This window comes from Schistocerca serialis, chromosome 6 (genome assembly GCF_023864345.2).
Source record: "Schistocerca serialis cubense isolate TAMUIC-IGC-003099 chromosome 6, iqSchSeri2.2, whole genome shotgun sequence".
NCBI lineage: Eukaryota > Metazoa > Arthropoda > Insecta > Orthoptera > Acrididae > Schistocerca > Schistocerca serialis.
This window is the reverse complement of record NC_064643.1, coordinates 279,567,976-279,586,134: the sequence shown is the minus strand read 5'-3', so window position 1 is coordinate 279,586,134 and position 18,159 is coordinate 279,567,976.

Here is an 18,159-nt window from a genome sequence, read left to right as displayed (position 1 = left end):
AATTCTTCCCAAACTCGCTGTAGCATTGCAGGCGAAAACTTTCTTAGTGGCGGCCTAAATTCTTGCTCTAGGTCCAGGAAGACAAGCCGGGAAAAAAGGTACAAAGATGATATCCTTGATGAATCCCCACAAAAAACGGCGAGTGGTGTCGAGTCTGGGGACCGTAGGCGCAATGTAATTGGCGCATCACGGCCAATCCATTGACCTAGAAAGCGGTCACTGAGAAATTCCCAAATGTCAGCTAGGTGGTGGTGTGGTGCACCATCTTGCATGGAGAATAAATTTCGTTCTTGGTCATCCTCATCGATATGTGGTACAAAAAATTGTTGTAACATATCCAGGTACACCATCCGGTTGATGGTTTTCTCACGGAGAAAAAGGGGCCGTAGACTTTGTCATGCTCAGTGCACAAGAAACTTTCAGTTCAGGGCTAAGAAGAACAAGTTGCAATGTTTGACGCTGATTTTCACTGCATCAAATCCTAAAGTTCTGTGTTAAGCTTGCCACTTAATGGAAAGTCCACTTGTCAGAAAAGATGATTGTCTCCAACAAATTGTCAGTCTGATGCAATCGATTTAACATTTCCGCACAGAATCTCTTGGGAGTAGTTTTATCACTGTATTTTAGTGTTTGTACAATTATCAATCTGTACGCAAAATGTTTCTCAATATACGTCAAACAGTCGTATCTGGGATTTGCAGTTCGCGAGATGCATGCCGGGTTGATTTCATAGGGCTGTTGACAAAACATTGTCTCACTGGCTCAACGACGTTGTCAGATGTGCTTGGACAACCTGATTATTTCCCAGTGTTACTGAGCACCCTGTTTCTACAGACCATTTATGCCACTCATAAACTGTAAGCCCACTAGGAGGATCTTTTGCGTACTTGGTATGGACATTACGTTGAACTGTTGTCGCCGACTTCGATTCTCCAGACCAAAACACACAACTTAGACGCTCGAGTGCAGTGAAGGCAGCCATTTTTAACGCAATTGCCGCTAGTGCTCCTTACTTTGCGATTCGGCACTAGCGAACTACGCGAAACGAAACTTGATGTATTTCACTACAATTTGATACTACAATCACCTGTGTAGCTACTATGGATTAATTTATACGAATTTTCAAAGTTGTTAAGTCCTTTTTGAAACACCTCGTATATATGAAGAGTACCCAAAAAAAGACGCAGTGACATGGCCGTGGGCTGAGTTTGTATAGTACGCATTTCTGCCGCACGGTGGGTATAGCGGAACTGTTTGCCACTTCAGTGCCGCCTGTGATGTCGACCTGACTTGTTCCGTGCATCTGCACTGACTGTTTTCGCTAGAGCTGTTTTGTTCTTGTTTCGTTCTTTATGATGGCAAGTTCAATTGAACAACGTGCAGCTGCGAAATTTTGTTTTCCACTCGCTAAAACTTCTGCTGAAACTGTTTTAATGTTGATAACAGCTTGCCAAGGTGACGAATAGAAAAACCCAAGTGTGGTTTGCATGATTTAGAAATGTCGATTTATGAGAAATCTAAATGCTGATTTGCTTTTCTAATGCCAAGGGCGTACTTCATTCAGAGTTTGTTCCCCCAGCTCAGTGTGTGTATCAAAACTTTTATTTTGCGCAGCACATTCATCGAAACAGACCCTATTTGGAGCAGACAGGAGAACGGTTTTTCCAACATGGCAAAGCAGCTGAATACACAGCCACCTTTGCTAGTTTTTGGCTAAAAATGGCATGGTTCCTCTGCCCCATGCACCTTACTCGTATGACCTGGCTCCGTGCGATTTTTTCTTATTTCCACGCACGAAAAGGGACATGAAAGAATGACTGTAATGGAGAGCATTTTGAAGGGGATAAGGTTGTTGTTTTTGGGTACACCCACTACAGCATACTGCTTGATAACTCTCACTTCACACAATTGCTTCTACCAATCACTGTATCCACTAAACTGCTATTCGGGAGTAACAATTACTGTAAGCCAATTTAATCAGCCTGCTGCCGCTGAGTAGCTCTGCTTCAGCCACCAGTTACTGCATATGGCGTGACACTGTCCTTCGAAGACTGGTGAAATGCTCTGTTCGGCGTTTCTGGACATGTCTCTTTCGCTGCTTCCAGCCGTTGAATCGTGGGCCTGGCATTAGCTGCTTATAGTATATGCACTCACGTAATCCATGGACCGCTCACGTGAATATTTGTTTAACACAGTTTAATATCTCCTGATACAAGGTGTTCAGCCGTATTTTAAGGTCTGTACTCACGATGATGTAACAATACTATGTTAGTAGCACATGTTAAAACAGAAAGCCTAACACAGTTCTAATACTGCATAATCCAAGTACAAACTACGTTGTAAAGCATATCTATACGGTCAAGGCATATTCCTCTTTTGCCATTCCTACTGTTCACTGTCCTAATAAATGTAAATCTAATGTTCCCAGAAAAGCTCTCGTCAAAGAAGATAGCTTTCAAAGATATTCTTGTCAAGGACTCCATGTACGGTGATAAGAATGAATAAAATACAACAGTCGCAGCAACGGAAACACTTGCAGCCACCGTATGTGACCACTACAGTATTCAGTGTAAAACCTGCTATGCACATTCATTGATTAATTTCCTCCCACTCTGTTTTACCAGTGACGCCCTGTAACTGTTCCCATCCGTACGTGAAAAGCATAACACATAAGGGGATTGTTAGTACTCTGCTGAATCACAGCATAACACTTAGATTTTGTAATTGTCTGTAACTGTTGACCCACTTGGTGTCTTCTAAAGATGTCCTCGTCCCTACACAGATGCAGCGCATGGACTAGAATCCAGTGTTCTTGAGGCGAAGGTATAAGAAACAATCTAGCGAATAAACTGAAGATAGCAGCTCTACTAACAGAACGTCGAAAGTGAACTGGGATGCAATAGCTCCCTGTTCATTCATAACACATGAAGCAGGTAAAGCTATATACCACTTACAAAATATTTTACACACGTGCGCTTACAAAGTTGCACGTAACTCAGTTCCTACTTGTAGCACTGATAATCATGGCGCACTAAACACATTGTAAAAGTTACATTCACCAGTTAAGGTATACATCCTACCCGCTCGGATGGCTGAGCGTGTTAAAGCGGCGCTTCCAGCACGGTAATACGCGCGCCCCAGATAAAATACACATGGTGAATTAATAATTAGGTTTGTATGCTGGTCAGCCTGAATGTGGTTTTTAGGCGATTTCCTACATCTCACTGGATGAGTACGGGGCTGTCACCCAAGTACCATCTCTCAAACATTCAGAAAATTTTCACTCGTGTTCATATGAATAATACTACATGCAGACAATTTGGGATACACACATTCGGTCCCGGTGACATGAAGGGCATCCGCCCACTTCTTTAAACTTACCATGCCAAACCCGTTAAGAGCCATACCGGCCCTGCACCGATGTGGGTTGAAGGCACTACAAAAAGAAGAAAAATGAAGATCTACATTCTGTCCTTTCATCTTCTCTGCATTGCATGCAGGTCCACGAATGTTCAAGTCGTAATATACGGTGCGCAGCACAAAGCTCAACATGCAGCCCGTAAGTCATATTATGTCATAGGGCACCTCCTACCAGACTCCACTCACTGATAGCTCGAATCACTTCTCACGGTGTGAACTTTTGGCGATAGTAGAGTATGTACGAAGGGCTTTCTTCTGAACGTCGTAATTCTTATGTTACACAAAGTTGTTATTAAATTCTTGAAAGTTTCTTCGGGTTTGCTGCCGGATCCTAAAATCAACTTGACTCGATATTTCGGCGATCTAACTGTTCGCCATCTTCAGGAAATACTGCTTCTGCTGATGAGTCCCGCTGAGAACTGACGCAAGATTGCAATTCGACGTCCTATATAGGCCACCGTTCAGTACACGGCGCATGCGCCGCCCATCACGGTTTCTGCATTCCAAAACAGGGAGATGGCGCCGCCCTTAGTGAAACACTGCTGGCAACGATATATCGCAATCAAGGCCGCACCGAAGAACGTTCAGTTTTGATGCGAGACATTACAGGATTCTACGTCCTGCTAAGAGGAAACCCATTGTCTCTGTTGATTACATTATCAGCCAACCTAATTTCGATCGCCTCTTTATAGACACTATTCCAAAAACCGGAAATGTTGGCAATCACAACAGTTTCCTCAAATTTCATTTTGTGTCCCTCATTTAGGCAGTGTTCTGCTACGGCCGATTTTTCTGGCTGTTGTAGCCTCGTGTGACGGCGATGTTCCACACACCTGTCATTCACTGTGCGAATAGAACGGCCAACGTAAGCTTTCCCACATTGACACGGGATTTTGTACACCCCGGGTATCCTAAGTCCCAAATCATCCTTCACAGAGCCGAGCAGAGCCCTAATCTTAGAAGGTGGACGGAACACACTCTTAATGTTAAAATTCCTCAAAATTCGTCCAATCTTAAACAATAAACCTCCAGCATAAGGAAGAAAGGCCACAGATCTATGTTCCTCTTCGTACACCTCCGGAGATGGTCCAAATTCCATAACCCGACGAATCTGTTTCTCGGTGTATCCATTTTCCTTAGAAACAGTCATCAAATGCTCAAGTTCTTGGGTTAAGCTGTCTGCGTCGGAAATGGCATATGCTCTCCGATCGCCGAAATATCGAGTCAAGTTGATTTTAGGATCCGGCAGCAAACCCGAAGAGACTTTCAAGACTTATTACGCCGGGAAAGCCTACGTAATCACTTGTTATTAAATTAACATCTGAAGCAAGTGAGTGACAGATAACAATTTACAGAGTATATTTCATGACAGAAAATTAAATTTTATACTTTGAAAAATATTAATATGGCCCTTGTTGTGTCAGCCAATCAGTTTAGCGAACTGTTAAACTGGAGCAATTTCTCTCGGAATTGGTATTTACTGCACCATCTGTTGTCTCTCTCTCCATGTTCTAACGTCACACCTCAGCTAACGTACTCACAACCAAACTACGAAGGGAAGCTTGAGATGGAGAATTACCGCTTCTAAAGCCAGAAATGTCACAAATTTTGCGGCACGGGATGTTGCCCGAGGGCTCAGCAGGGAGGTGTGTCAGTTATTTCTTAGGTCACCTTACATGTAAGGACGTCATAAGCCTCCCATCTCTATCTAGGGCAATTTGTGACCTCTAGATTATCGTCACAGGATCATCCGACATATTGTCAAGCTCTAGAGTCAACATTTCGATGATGGACGAGCACACAGTATGAACCAGCCCAATGAAACGGCCGGTTGTTATCTGCTGACACGAACTCGACTAAGCATGATGGGGACCAGCTGAAAATTGCTGAAACTACAAAGTTATCATTTTCAACACAATAATTTCATTTACAAGAGCGTATCATTTACATGTAAGCACATGTAATCGTGGCGTACTTTTTACAATTACGTTTGTGACCAAAATTTTCATTTACCTTTCACAACCGATAAATGAGCGCTTCACCATATAGACAACGAACACCAAGAAGACAAACTGTTCCACACTTTTGTGAGCATGTCAGAAGATACTGTATTCACTACCGTTATTACGTGCACTTCACCTAAGGTCGTTGGATAGAGATACACGTACATAAAACCTGTCACGTACACAAAAAGAGTGGAAATAGAGATATCAGGCAGCCAGTGGTGCAATGCGAAATCCGTGCGCTACTTGCGCTGTAGGCGGTGCAGTGCAGTACTCTCGACGAAAATACGGTACATAATTGTACATGAATTACACGTGTTGTAATGGAGAGGGAAAAACGCTTTCTGTTGTTATTTGAGCTCCACGCACTTTTTGTAATGAACAACTGCACCAGGCAGTTTCCTGACGACAACTATACGAGCCGGTAACTTGAAAGCCTACCACATCTTGAACAATTATAACGATTGTTTTTATGTTATGAACATGTTTCTGCCCTGTAAATTATGCTAAATTATTCAGCATGAATCCTTGGAGACGCAGTCGACAACAATCTTCCTGATTCGGTAAAATCTTTGAAAGCGCAAGGTCTACTTTGAAACATTTCTGAATTATTCAGCTTTAAATACTGATCACAAATACCGCATCATTAACTCCCAGTGTGTATTCAGCTTTGTCTTACTGGTCCAGCACGTGAAGAGAGAATGAGCTTACCATCTGTATTATTTACACCATGAAAGAATCTAAAAGTCATTGAGATGATGTGCTTGCGGAACAATTTTATGGGTGCCAATTCTGCACTTTGCATGCCTCACAGTGGCATCTTGTAGTCTAAATTGTATGCTGTAAACACTCTAAGGAAGGCAATGGTGAAAGCGCTGCGTAATAAAATTTGTTGCCCACAGGATAATCGGACCCAGTTTCATATGGCTGCTGTATTGTAAACGTGAACAGGTGGAGACACATTGCTGTAAGTATAGACAAACGGAAGTCAATGAAACAAGAGAGCAAGGTTCCGATTTTACTGTTCGAAATAATTATAGAGAAGATCGGGGTGTGGTGGCTATGTGAGTGAGATGCGTTTTTACTCATAGTAGTTCACTCTGTCAAGAGTCAGTCTTGGTGCGGAAAAGGAGGAACAACTTCTCTTGTACAGCAAGAGGCTGCAGGCTTCCGGATTTCCTGCGAGTGGAGAAGTAGTGTGGAAACAGGCATTTCAGTTTGCAAAACCAATGATATTGCTCATTCTGTCAGGGTAGGGTAGGATTGGCTACACGCATTTTTGAGCAGTTTTCCTGGTCTTGTGAAGAGAGGGCCCCAGGGACTTTCCATCGAAAGCGCAATGGCTCTCAACAGGCAAGATCCCCACCAATGAGAACTGCAAACCGATTTTTCGTCAGGGCGCTGATGACCATGATGTCGAGTGCCCTTTCAACCCAAATCACCATCATCATCATCAACAGGGAAGACATTGGAAATCATCTCGGATTGCTAGAGAATATTTCTTACTGAATAAATTAACTGAGAAACCAGATCATATACTTTATATGGATGAATCTGGTTTCCAGATGAACCGCAGAGTTGAATCAGTCATTGATGAAAAAGGTTCCCCATTGATCAATCAAAAGACCTACGGAAAAAAGGGAAAAAATTACAGTAATAGCATGTTGTAATACTGATGCGTATTTCCCGAGTCCGGCTTGCACTTTACACGGGAAAAACAAGAAATTTTTATGGGAGGACTCTCTTCCAACTTGTTCTAGAATTGCCGTGTATGAAACCTCGGGTATGTCAATTCGCCAATATCCATGTTGTTTTAAATAGAACGTTTCATCCTGAAAAAAGCCTAAGGAAAGATTTTGTTACACCTTGATGTTCATATATCGCACAGGTCTGATAGTAAGACGTTGGACTTTCAGATAGACATGACGTTATCTTGGTCTTCTTTCCTCATCATTTCAACGCATTTCCAACAGCCACTACTAGTATATTGATGCCTCCTCATGTCGCTGCAGCACTTCTTCTACAAGGCAGAGCGTACTTCGACCATCTCTCATCGGGGCAGGAAAGTGTGAAGAGATTAGTTTGGATCATTGCTGAAGGAGGCGAGGCAAGAAAGTGCAATTGAAACCTGCGGTGTCTTTCCACTAAATGCCCAGAAAATACGACAGGAAACATTTTCTATTTATGATAATGTGTTGGCGAAGATTAAGCACAACGAAACCAACGTTGCTGTTACTCCAGAAATTGCAAGTGAAGAAAACGCTCCTGTAGTTATTCTTTCTGTAACCGTTGTAACCTCCTCACGAAAGAGTATAGCAAATGAACCAACTGAACTGGGAGTTAGCAACGATGCATGACGTGCATCTGATCTGCATATTGCAGCTATATCAGGGAAATCGTTCGAAGATATTATTCCGATACAGGTTTTGGAACCACGTGAAAAAAGAAGGGAGAAATCAGAAATCATGTCGACAAGCAAGGAAAACCTCAGTTTCATGAAGTCCACGTGACAGAAAAGCAGTTGCACGAAAAAAATCCCCATCATTCTGCTGATAATGCAAGACAGGAAAAGCAACAGCTGAAGACAGTGACTGTGCTCGGTGCAAAATAAACTACTACGATCCCAATGGACCGCAAGTTGACTGGGTCCGTCACATTCATTGTCAAAAATTTCTTCATGAACCATTCACAGATGATGTAGATACGTGTAATGATTGAGCTGAAAAACAATAAATAACAATCTCGGTAGAGGCGGAAAATACAATAAAACTATTTAGCTTGTATTATTGTTCAATAGATAATGTTTCTACCAACTTTATTCTTCCATCTTACCTCAATCCTTACTAAACATTCTACGGGTTAGAAATATTTCGCTTTTTTCATGTACATCTGATTTCAGTTTGAAAATATATTGTGAAACTTAGGTGCTTAGTCTCGTTTGAACCTTTTCAAATTCACCTGTTTAATTTCTCACACAACCTAAAAGTGTGGTATCTTCCTCCGATGTACTGTACAGTATGGATTATCTCACATGGAAGAAGCCGCTCATTCACGTACTCAATAAAAGAATATTGCAGAAATGTTTTCTGTGGTTTTAAGAGAGAGTGAGAGAGAGATTGCAAGTTACTTGTGTACGCAGCAGCTTCCACTAGATACTGGCCTCCACAAGCTCAGGTGTAACCTGACGGACCACGATATGACTGCTGCCCTTCGCAACGTTGGATACTGCCTGGTGGCGTTGTGGGCACGTGACACAGTAACAAAAGAATATAAGCGGAGCAGACACGGACGGGGGATCACCCTAACGAAGATACGAGCTGCAAGTGGGAAAGTACATTCAGATAACCGACTTTGAGGAAGGGCAGATTGTTGGTACGCTGAGACTGTGAATGGTTGTCTGGAATACGTCGAAACCGGTCGAAGATCTACGGAAAGAGGTGGAAGGACTGTAAAACTACCTCTAGGCGCTAAGTAGTTGAACGTCCACACCTCTTCACATAACTAAGGTTTGGAGCCTTGTCTGCTCTGTAAAGTAGGACTGATGGTGATCTGTAGAATCTCTGCCGAAAGAGCACACTGCCCTGGCACGCACAACTGTGTCGGTGCGCACCGTTCATCGTACATTCTAAAACATGGAGCTTGACAGCAGACCACCCCTACCTGTGCACGTGTTGACCCAACGACATCGTCAGTTACGATTGCAGTGGGCAGGGAACCGTCGGGATTTGGCCGTCGATCAATGGTGGTGGGTCAGCTCTTCGGGTAAATCTCACTCTTGCTGCACTAGGTCGTTTGTCGTCTCCACAAACGCCGTCATCGACGTGAACGGCGACTGGAAACGTGCTGCGCGCCATTGACGCAGACTGGTCGGAGCAGTATTATACTATCGGAGACACTGTCCCCCGTTTCCATGGGACCTGTGGTACTAATAGAAGACACGTTGACCGCTGCGAACCACGTGCATTCATTCATGCATGATGTCTTCCCCGACGGTGATGTCATCTTTCAGCATTATAATGGTCCGTGTCTCGGCGCCGGATCCATGCTAGAGGGCTTTGAGGGGAATTGTAGTGAACTCACTTTGATGTCTCGGCGACTGTATTTGCCTGATGTAAATCCTATGGATCCCATGTGGGTCGTTATCGGGTATGCAAATCAGCAGTCCATTATTTACAGGAATTACATGGCCTGTGCGTAAACATCTAATGCCACATATCTCCACAAACCTATCAACAAACTGTCGGATTCCTGATACGCAAAATCAGTTGTGTGTTTCCTTCTAAAGACGGATAAACAAGATACTGAGTAGAAGTCATAATGTTTTGGCTCATCAGAGTACATCACAACAAAACTTAGAGCGATATAAGTATGGTTATTATTTCTCTTATTTTTGACAATGTGACAATTAAAAATAAAAATTACAAAACATTTCAGAACTTTAAGAAACTAATGCTGTTGTAGAAACATCAATAATTTTTGTAATTGATATAAGTTGTCAAGGTTCACTGCCAAAGACTTTAGCAAAATTCTGAACAAAATATGTCGTATTTCCCAATATGATATTTAATACTGGATTACGCAAACTTCACCGCACTAGTAATGTCAAATTAGTTGAGCAAAGTAACGAAGCGTTATACTTCCTGCAATGTCCCGCCACTTCTTTAAACCGTTTTTATCCGTACTACCTCCAGTCCCCTAAAAGAAATTTTCCTTGAGAGCATCTCGTCAAATAGAAAACGTCAGTCGTCGCTAACCAGCACATCTTCTTCGGTAAGGGCCTGTAGAGCATCCACTTGTTTTTCAGAAGAGGTACTAAGTGGCTACCTGAAATACCTAGCTTTAGATTAAATGAATGAAAACGCCAATACTGAGCGTTGAATTTGAGTGGTAATTTAGCGGTCGAACGATCACACGATTATTCGGTACTTGTAGCAGGACGCACGCAAATTAATTCAAAAGGTGGTATTTTGTAGCACACGTTCTTTTTTTTAGCTTTGCTGCAGCTCGATACTGCTTTCATTAAGGAAGGAAATGCTTTGATATCTAATTAGTTTTCGATTGGTGGTAACAACACCGATACAGTTCCTACGAACGCCAGTTGAAAGTTGGTACACGTCGGTGTCACTGCCCTAAAAAACTGTGAAGAAGCGGTGCAAATGATTTAATATAAATCAGTAAACAGCATTTGACGAACTTTGTTTGCTGAAGTAGCATTAGGAGTACTACTGAGGGGAGTTCGTCACTGGCTACCAGCGCTAAACATTGTACACCAGAGCGCATCAACTACCTTGTCCTAAAAACGTCTGGAAAAATGAAGAAAAATAATCCTCAAATTCGTCAATACCCTAAAAATGCCGATACTATCGTAAGCAGCTCTCTTGCCATCCGTATCAACACAACGCCGGAAGTACATAAGCAAACAACCTTAAAGGTTAATTAATTTCAGTAATGGAAATAATCCTGCAATAACAGACAAATCAGTTAAGGAAATAAATTCAAACAAAACACCATCAGAAACCGCCACCTAATAAGATCACGTCCGTGCAAAATCTCTAATAGAGTTTTCAGACTATTAAGGCTTATGATATAAGAGTAAGCTTTTACATGAATGACAAATTACAAAATCAAAACTATCCACATCACCAGAACTGCCACTCCATCGTCCCTAAGCCTGGTACGAGAAAACGTATTTGCAAGCTATGAGCAAACTGATAAAAGCATCACATCAATTCGGTCTAAGTCTAAGAACTCGAGGATGCATTCCATCTCAATAATACTAACAAATCACGTTTAACCATGTATAGTGTCCAGTTACAGCCATTCTGCAAACACCATTGAGGAAGACCTTTAAGTGTTCCATGTGGCCAAAACAGGCATTAAATGTTATCATCTTTAACAAACAGAAATATATAACGTTAGACTATATTCTCAGTCAAAGCAAACTGGCAAAGAAGTTTAGGGATACATAATTTAATAATACTTCATCTTCAGTCACAAATTTTTATTCTCTGATTATTGTCTAGCGCGTTCCAGAGTTACTGATCCATTATTAAGTATTAGCTAGGCATAATGGTAGTTACATCTGCTTCAGGTTTGCACTTGCATTTGATCAGAAAACATTCGTCTTCTGCATTTGTGGAAACCTCCAGATTTGGAAGTACATTCTGAAACAAATAAACGTGTTTATGATAATACTGTCATAAACATGTTACATGTGAAGAAGCAATTTCTGTGAATGTACATATGGATCACAACATTTTATGGAAGTGAATGATGGACCCTGGGACAACAATGAAGCAAGGTAATCAAAGTCTTTGACATGTGGTGCTATAGAAAAATGTTGATACTAGCAGGTATTTGTTAATATCTTACTTCTCTTAGCCAGGCATTCTCTCTTTGTGATAATCTGCTTCCTACGACCTCCTTCATTCGTCCGTTGTGTTATGTTGCTTCCAAGGAAGTAGGACTCCATTTCAGCTACTTCGTGGTCCTCAATTTTTATATTAAGTTCATCACCGATCTCATTTCTGCTATTCCTCGTTACCTTCATCTTTCTTTGGTTTATTCTCAAACCATATCCTGTACTCTGATAATTCCATTCAGCACGTAATGTGATTTCTCTTCACTTGAGCTGAGGAGAGCTGTGTCATTATCGAATCTTATCATTGATACCTTATCACTATGAATTTTAATCCCACACTTGATTTCCACTATTGGTTCATCAATTTATAGACTGAACATCAGGGATGAAAAGACTATATTCTTGTCCTGTACTCTCTTTAATCCGAGCACTTCGTTCTTAGTCATCCATTCTTGATTTTTCCGTCTTCATTCTTGTGCACATTGCATACTACCCATCTTTCTCTAAAGCTTACTCCTATTTTTCTCAGAACTTCGGACAGCTTGGACCATTTTACTTTGCCGATCTTTTTTCCAGGATGACAAATCCAATCGCAGAGTCAGAACTACTTATCTCGTGCTGTGACCTTTTCAAATGTCAAACTAATCGTCATCTAGCAGACACTCAATTTCATATTCCATTCTTCTATATATTATTCTAGTCAGAAACAGATGCATGAGATGATAAGGTGATTGTGCCATACTTCTCGTAGCTATCTTCCCTTGCTATATTTGAGATTGTGTGGATATTGCTATTGTCATATACATGGCTAAGGACAGCAGTCTCCTCATGTAATTGGATGTATTCACACGAAGAACTCCTCCAATATGTCATGGTAGGGGATCAAGCTGTATCTTTTAAGGTGACAGCCTTTTGGTCAATTTGCTGCTGTCCCTCTTTTATAACTTAATAGTTTTCACATGTACGTAACTACTACAACCAGTATAATCTGTATTCTACATTTTTTATCCTGGTCCTGGTCTGTCGTTATTATTTTCCTGTAAATTAGTCATTCTAATGATAGAGTTATAATACTACCTTATTTTAATTTAAAAAAATCATGAATGTGTACATGTAGAACTCACTATACACTACGCAGTTACGTAATGCCAAGAGATTGTAATGCATCGATTAGTTTGTGCATTCTAAAATGCTGCCTACATATCTTATCATTTATCTTATAAAACAACGCGAGGCCTCTGTATTACTTCTATTACCGCAAAATTTGTCACTCGATCATCTGTCTTCATTTTGGGTGGTATTTATGAACGTGTCACTCATGTAAAAGTATTTTTTGTATACATGCTTAATTAATTGCGAGGGACGTTTTATTTAGAAGACATATTTGAAGAACAGATTTTATATGTCCTCAAATGATCTAAACTGTTAGTTACTGTTTCACGGAAAGCCAATTTCAACAATATTGACCCCATTTTTCAATGATGAAACAACTGTAGCTTAATGTTGACTGTTTCGTTGAACATTTGGCGTCAAAGAGAGCAGTCTATCTTTCCAGAGACGAAGTAAAAAAATTTAATTTTCTTTCTTTACTTATACTTTCGAGAATGGGAATTGTATCGAAATTTCACGGTCAAAAAGTCAGTGAACATTGACGGAATACATCCATAATGTATTGCGCTGAGCACCCAGCCATGGGAGAAAAGCAATGAAGCTATTTAAGATCCTAGTAATTGAGTTTCTTTGTTTTATCAGCAATTACATAGATAATGGGAACCACCCCATCGCTGCTGGAATGTGACTTCATGACGCGGAAAATGTGTATGCGGAACATTTGAATTAATGGCATCTTTAAATGTCGCATAACTGGAGGGTCTTATCTTGATGTAAATTACTAATATGAAGGTACATTTCAGTGTGCGTATTCTGCCGCAGCTGATGTCCAGTAACATGTTCTTCTTTTATGTAATTACTTTTTCCTTTATTTATTCATTTAAAATGTCAATATTAGGTCCATCAGGCTCTCTCCTACATCTAACCAGGCGTTCTACATTGCATATTAAACATGTTATAATACGTTTAAAAAATACAACAATAGGGATAAAGAAACACACAAACCGTTTACATTCTTACATGATAAATACAACAGTAATTAGGGATGGCGGCATGTCATTATGAGAGCTAGTAGCAATGGTAATAGAGAAAGGGATGGAGAGGAGGAAGGGAAAGAGGAATGTGGTAACACACAGTTAATAAATATAAGGGAAAAAGGTCTCATAAGGATCATCCACAAATTTCACTCTTCTCTTATTCCCTTTCACTTCGAATTTTATTTACGTACTTTCTTCGAAACATTCGTCGAAGACACCACATTTCAAAAGAATCCACTTTCTTTTTACTTCATATTCACCACTGTTCGCACTTTACATCCATATTATGGTGAGCTCATTTACACACATCAAAAAAAGTTTTGCATCACCTCGGTTCCGAGAGTTCCTGAACCCGTATAGAAAATTGGAATAGAGATTAACATAAACATCATTTCCGCCCTTTTTATTGCTCATGGAATTCACACCTTGCATCTTGTACCACCATATAGCGAGACCTTTAGAGGTTGTAGTCAAGACTACTGTACGCGCCGGTACCTCTAATACCCAGTAGCATGTCCTCTTGCATTGATACATGCCTGTATTCGTCGTGACATACTATCCACAAGTTCATCAAGGCGATTCGGCGTAGATCCCTCAGAGTGGTTGGTAGGCCTCGTCGTACATAAGCAGCCCTTTTCAATCTATGCCATATATGTTCGATAGGATTCATGTCTGAAAAACATGCTGGTCACTCTAGTCGAGCGATGTCGTTATCCTGAAGAAAGCCATTCATAAGATGCGCAAGATCGGGGCGTGAATTGCGTCGATGAAGACGAATGCCTCGCCAATATGCTGCCGATATGGGTGCACTATAGGTCGGAGGATTGTATTCACGTATCCCGCAGCCACTACGGCGCCTTCCATGACCACCAGCGGAGTACGTAGGGCCCACATAATGCCACCCCAAAACATCAGCGAACCTCCACCTTGGTGCACTCGCTGAACAGTGTGTCTAAGTTGTTCAGCCTGACCGGCTTGCGTTCAAACACATCTCAGACGATTGTCTGGTTGAAAGCATATGCGGCACTCATCCGTGAAGAGAACGTGGTGCCAATCTGAGCGGTCCATTCGGTATGTTGTTGGGCCCATCTGTACCGCGCTGCATGGTGTCGTGGTTGCAAAGATAGACCTCGCCATGCACGTCGGGAGTGAAGTTGCGCATCACGCAGCCTATTCCGCAAGGATTGAGTCGTAACACGACGTCCTGTGGCTGCACGAAAAGCATTATTCAACATGGTGGCGTTGCTGTTAGGGTTCCTCCGAGCCATAATCCATAGGTAGTGGCCATCCGCTGCAGTAGTAGCCCTTGGGCGGCCTGAGCGAGGCATTTCATCGACATTTCCCGTCTCTCCATATCCCCTCCATGTCCGAAGAACATCGTTTTGGTTCACTCCGAAAGGTCTCGACACTTCTCTTGTTGAGAACCCTTCCTGGTGCAAAGTAACAATGCGGACGCGATCGAACCGCGGTACTGACCGTATAGGCATGGTTGAACTACAGCCAACACTATCCGTGTATCTCCTTCCTGGTGGAATGACTGGAACTAATCGGCTGTCGGAACCCCATCCGTCTAATAGGCACAACTCATGCATGGTTGTTTACATCTCTGAACAGTCAAAGGGACTGTGTCTGTGATACAATATCCACAGTCAACGTCTGTCTTCAGGAGTTTTGGGAACCGGTGTGATGCAAAACTTTTTGATGTGTGTATTTTTTATGTATTGCTTTCTTGAGAAAGCTGGCCACCCTGGCTCACTTCGATGCATGACTCATTACTGAAGATCCGGCAACCAGGACTGATAACCTGGCATTCTATTTCTTATCATAGCAAGAAAACTATTGGTTGTCATCCGCAACACCCTTGCAGCACAACGGTACGTCAGCGATATTCTACGTCCCGGTTATTTGCCATCTTGGTCTTACATTTCAGCAAGGTATGCATCCTCTAAATCGGCGTGAGATTCTACTGCTTGCCTTCATGCTTGCCAAATGCTACCTCGGCCAACAAGGTCGCCGGATCTCCTCCCAATTCAAAACGTTTGCAGCATTATAGGCAGGGTCCTCCAACCAGGTCAGGGTATTGACGACCTACTGCACCAATTGGACAGCATATGGCACGATACTACTCGGGAGGACATGTAACAGCTCTGTCAATCAATTCGAGTTTGTTTGCATAAGGGCCTGTAGCAGGTCAACGCCTTATTGGCTTGCTCAATTTGTGAAGCTGTTTCTCTTGAGAAAATCATTGAATTTTTCTGGAACAGTAATCATTTTCTCTCTCTACATGTCATCACGTCTGTTCGATTTCCGTTCCATTCCTGCTGCGTCATTTTTTTGCCTTGTACATTGTCGGAAAGAAGGTTAGTATACCTGCAAGACGATGTCGATTTTGATCAGATGATGGCACGTGCCACTTGTGGGGTAGTAGATGTATTGGTAATGGTTTCAACATCGTACGCCAACAGCGCAGTGGCATAGCTACTAGAACGCTATCTGTGTCTTCCCTTTACTACGAATTTTTACAGCCAGAAGTCTCAGTGTGGTGCAGACGTGTGAAGCAGGCGGGCAGCTACGCCATGGAGAGTGAGCGAGTTTGAAAGGTGTCAGATTGTGGTCTTTCTGAGTGGCGGGATGGGCCTTTCGGAGAATTGCCAAACAAATTGATGCTGCATCAGTAGTGGAACTATTCTGGTCTCATCAGTGGTCACGTGAGCATTTTCACACCCGTAGACGAGGTTCTGGACGTACAATCAGCACAGACGCTCTCCTGGATCGTCGTACTGTAAGGACGGCAGTGGAAATCGTACATCTACCACAGTACAGATAAGAGAGCTTATGAGCCCTGACGTGTCAGTATCAACGGTTGCGAACTGCTTATTAGCAGTGGGACTATGGACTCGCACACTTCTAGTCCATCATCCACCGACGCCATGCATCAACGAACAAGGCTTGACTGCTTCCGTCGGAGAATCACTTATAAGATGGAATGGCGCTCAGTCATCTTCAGCGGTGATGGAAGATTCTGCCTGCACAAAGGTGATGGTCATCCGTAAGTACAAAGTTTACCTGGTGATGGCATGTCATGTAGAGTGCATTCATCCAAGATACACTGTCCCTACTGTAGGCCTTGTGCTCTGGGGTTGAGTAAGCTACAACTCTTGTTCACCTGTGTTGTTTCTACAGGGGACTCTGACCCGTGCTGTGCACATGCGGTATGCAGTTACATCAGTTTTTTTGCCGTTCTTGCAATAGAAAGGCGAGGCGTTGCTACAACAGAATAATGCTCACTACACACTGCCCGTGAAACTCAAGGTGCTCAGCAAGACGTGCAGTAACTTTACTGCCCAGCAAGATCTCCACACATTTCTTCAGTCGAGCATGTGTGAGGCACGATTGGACGAGAAGTTACTCTTGTGACTCGTCAACCAACAACTCTTACAGGAAACTACGTGAAGAGGTCGAGCAGGGATGGAATAACAAAAAAATGGCTCTGAGAACTATGGGACTTAACTGCTGTGGTCATCAGTCCCCTAGAACTTAGAAGTACGTAAACCTAACTAACCTAAGGACATCACACACATCCATGCCCGAGGCAGGATTCGAACCTGTGACTGTAGCGGTCACGCGGTTCCAGACTGTAGCGCCTAGAACCGCACGGCCACTCCGGCCGGCGATGGAATAACATACCGCAGGACAGTATTCGCCATGTGTACATCGACTGGATGCCCTGACTAAGCATCTGCACTGCCGCAGATGGAGACTACACCTCGTACTATAATGTTTTAGCGTGGGTCTAAAAATGGTACAACGGTTTGTGCTGTTGATCCGTAAATATAATAATTTTATGCAATACATATGCACTGTTGCAACAATAAATCTCCCTGGGAGTCGAGTTTTGGAGTGTGTCATGATGTGCATATGCTACACGGGCAATCCTTTTCATTTCTTGGCTGCTGACGAATTTTCCTCAGCCTCTTTTCCTCCGCTCCAGCTCTTGGAGATTCTGCTCAGTGAGAAGCAGCTAAAGACCTTCACTCCAGTAACAATTTCCGGCACTGGATCCGTCTACCGTATGGAGGATAACTGGAAATGAAGCAACCGCCGCGGATGGTCTGCAGTCATAACCGGCCGCTGTGCAGCCAGCTGGCTGTGTTTGATCACCGAACCAACGTCCAGGACTGGTTGGACCACATCACGCGAGTGACACACCATTCTGTTGACATATCGT